The 3,280-nt window shown below is 38.8% G+C and overlaps 1 pseudogene; it reads left to right on the forward strand.

The window, feature by feature from the left end:
- Positions 1-1,237: 1,237 nt before the first annotated feature.
- Positions 1,238-2,279, forward strand: LOC116633523 (annotated as a pseudogene).
- The last annotated feature ends 1,001 nt before the right edge of the window (positions 2,280-3,280 follow it).

The following is a 3,280-nucleotide window of genomic DNA, read 5'->3' on the forward strand; positions in this document are numbered from 1 at the left end:
AAATGCCATCCCTGGAAAGCCTGTTTCAATAGGCCTCAGGTGGAACACAGACAACTGTTTGTTTTAACCATGGGGTTAAAACCATCATTCAGATGTGCTCCTGGGTTTAAGAGCATCGCCTAGAGAGCTAATTCATTGAAATACATTTATTGCAATAATCTCTGCATAATTCAACTTTCCCTCATATGCATCTTTCCCAGTCAACCTCCAAATACATCACCGTCTACCAGTATATTCAACCTACACATTGCATTTGTGACCACACTTGAATTGCATTATTTGTGATCTCATCCATCTCTGACCCTTTTATTCTCCTAAGTGCTCTTAGCCTAGGTGCAGGCTCTATTTGCCTCTTTCTATAATTTATTTCTAATCTACCTATGTTAGACTCTTGTCAAAATTAAGGGTGACACCTGGGGCATCTGAGTGGCTCAGTTGGTTAAGTGTCTGCCTTAGGTTCAGGTCACGATCCCAGGGTCCTGGGATCAAGCCCTACGTCGAGCCTACTTCTCCTTCTCCTCCCTGCTCATGTTCACTCTCACTATCTTTGTCTCTCTCTCTCAGATAAATAAAATCTTTAAAAAAAATAAGAGTGACACCTTTGTCTAGCCTAGTCTTGAATTTTAGGCCTTTTAAAACAAGTGATGACTGACTCATTTCACTTAGCATAATACACTCTAGCTCTATCCACATCATTGCAAATGGCAATATTTCATTTTTTGATGGCTGAGTAATATTCCATTGTGTGTGTGTGTGTGTGTGTGTGTGTGTGTGTACCACATCTTCTTTATCCATTCATCGGTCAATAGACATTTGGGCTCTTTCCATACTTTGGCTATAGTAAGTCAGTCAGAGAAAGACAAATACTATATGATTTCACTCATATGTGGAATTTAAAAAACAAAACAGACGAACATAGGGGAAGGAAGAAAAAAAGGAGAGGGAGGCAAACCACAAGAGACTATTAACTATAGAGAACAAACTGAGAGTCACTGAGGGGAGGTAGGCAGGGGATGGGCGAAATGGGTGATGAGTATAAAGAAGGGTATTTGTTGTGATGAGCACTGGGTATTATTTGTAAGTGATGAATCACTAAATCCTACTCTTGGAAACAATATTACATTATATGTTAACTAACTGGGAATTTAAATAAAAATTTGAAACAAAAAAAGGTAAAAAAGAATAATAATGATGCAAACAATAACCTGGAAATCAAATTGTTATCCTGCTTCCCCTATAACCTCCATTGAAAACAATTATACAGAATACTCTGGCTGTGGGCCAGCCTGGATCTGACTGGGACATGGACATTTATGGCCATCTTAGCTTTCTGGGAAAAGGCAATGTGAACCTGGATTTCTTTATTGGGCATGAAGTAATAGGAAAAGCAACATGTACCATGAAGTGGCCAACCCACTATGGTGTAGTTGAAGACTGTCACTTGATGGAAAGGTATATGGAGCAAGTGTTCTTTAAATACTTAAAGGAGAATTTGAAGGTCTTTCTTCAAGAATTTGAAGGTCTGCTTTCTTCTGATTAAACTTCCACTAAATGCTCCAGAGAACAGAATATATTGCTGAAATAACATTTGAGCCCTTCAAAACTCCAGGCTTGTACATAGCCATGCAGGCTGCTCTTGCATTGGCAGCATACCAAACACCAAAACAAGTAAGAAAATTGAGAGTGACTGGTGTGGTACCAGATAGTGAAGATGGTGTCACTCCTGTCCTTCCTGCAGCTGAAGGACATGTGGTCGGCAGCTGGGGCAAGCGCATTCCAATCACAGGGCGAGCTATAACATATTTCATTCAGCAACTGCTGAGAGGCTGTGAAGTAGGAATTCCTCCAGAGCAATCCCTGGAAACAGCTATGGAAGTAAAGAAGTGCTGTAGTTACATCTGCCCTGATTTAGGAAAAGAATTTAACAAGTATGACACAGGAGAGCCAAGTGGATTAAACAGTCTCCTGGAATCAAGGCAATCTCAAAGAAAGAATTTTCCATTGACGTTGGTATGACAGATCCTTGGGACCTGAGATCTTTTTCATCCAGAATTTGCTAACCCAGACTTCATACAACCTACCCAAGAAGTAGTAAATGAAGTAATTCAAAATTATCTGATTGGTGTCAGGGTTCTCCTACAAGAATACTGATTATCACTGAACTGGATGTGCAGGGACTTTGAGTGCACTTTTCTATTTTGAAAGAAAAAGGTGACCAAGTAAAAGATAAATTTCAAAAAGTAACCTCATATACAATGAGGACAATGTATTTAATGCCACTCAACTGTACACTTAAAAATAGTTAAAATGGTAAATTTTATGCTATGTTTATGTTTCCACAATCAAAGAAATAAATTTAAGAGAAAATTTTCAGGTAGCCTCATGACACTTGCTGTTACTCATTTATGGGGATTTCAGTATAATTAGGACAAGGGATTTCAGTAATTAAGAATTGCTACCATCCTCATCCAAAGGAAAATTGGCTTTTGTTGCAAGTACTTTTAGAACTAAGAAGCTAGTGTATCAGATTAAGTCTAATTACTTGCATTCTTTTCCTTGCCAAAAGATTTTAAGACAAGACTGTTGGACCAGTTTTAAAAAAAAAAAAGGCGATACAACATTCAGGTACGATCTACTATCACACCAGTTTCAGCCTCTGCTTGAGACTTCCCGGTTCACATGTGTAAGCAGGTCCCACCAACCCACCAGGTGCGAGGCAGACACGGGGAGGTCCTGCGTGTGCACAGTTGTCTGCTTCTAAGAGAGATGTTCTGACCTCTCTTACAACTGCTCCTATGACAGAAATGACTGGCAATGCTGAGGCTGAATCAAACCTCCATTAGCTGATTTGGGATTGGTTTTAATGGACCTCCTCCCTCTTTTTTTTTTTTTCTTTTTTTTTTTTTTTTTCCCAATAACCTGGAAATCAAATTGTTATCAATTCTCTAGAGTATATACATAGGAGTGGAATTGCTAGCTCATACAGTAACTATTTAACCACCTGAGGAATTGCCAATCTGATTTCCCAAGTGGCTGCACCATTTTACAATCCTAGCAGCAATATATGAGGGTTCCAATTTCTCCAAATCCTCACTAACACTTTTATTGTCATCTTTTATTATAACCATCCATCCTAGTGGGTGTGAAGTGGTATCTCACTGTGGTTTTGATTTGCATTTCCCTAATGACTAATAATGTTGAGCATCTTTTCATGTGTTTATTGGTCATTTGTATATCTATCTTCTTTGGAGAAATGTCTATTTGAATCCTTTGCCCATTT

The sequence above is a fragment of the Phoca vitulina genome, unplaced genomic scaffold (assembly GCF_004348235.1).
Source record: "Phoca vitulina isolate PV1807 unplaced genomic scaffold, GSC_HSeal_1.0 scaffold8, whole genome shotgun sequence".
NCBI lineage: Eukaryota > Metazoa > Chordata > Mammalia > Carnivora > Phocidae > Phoca > Phoca vitulina.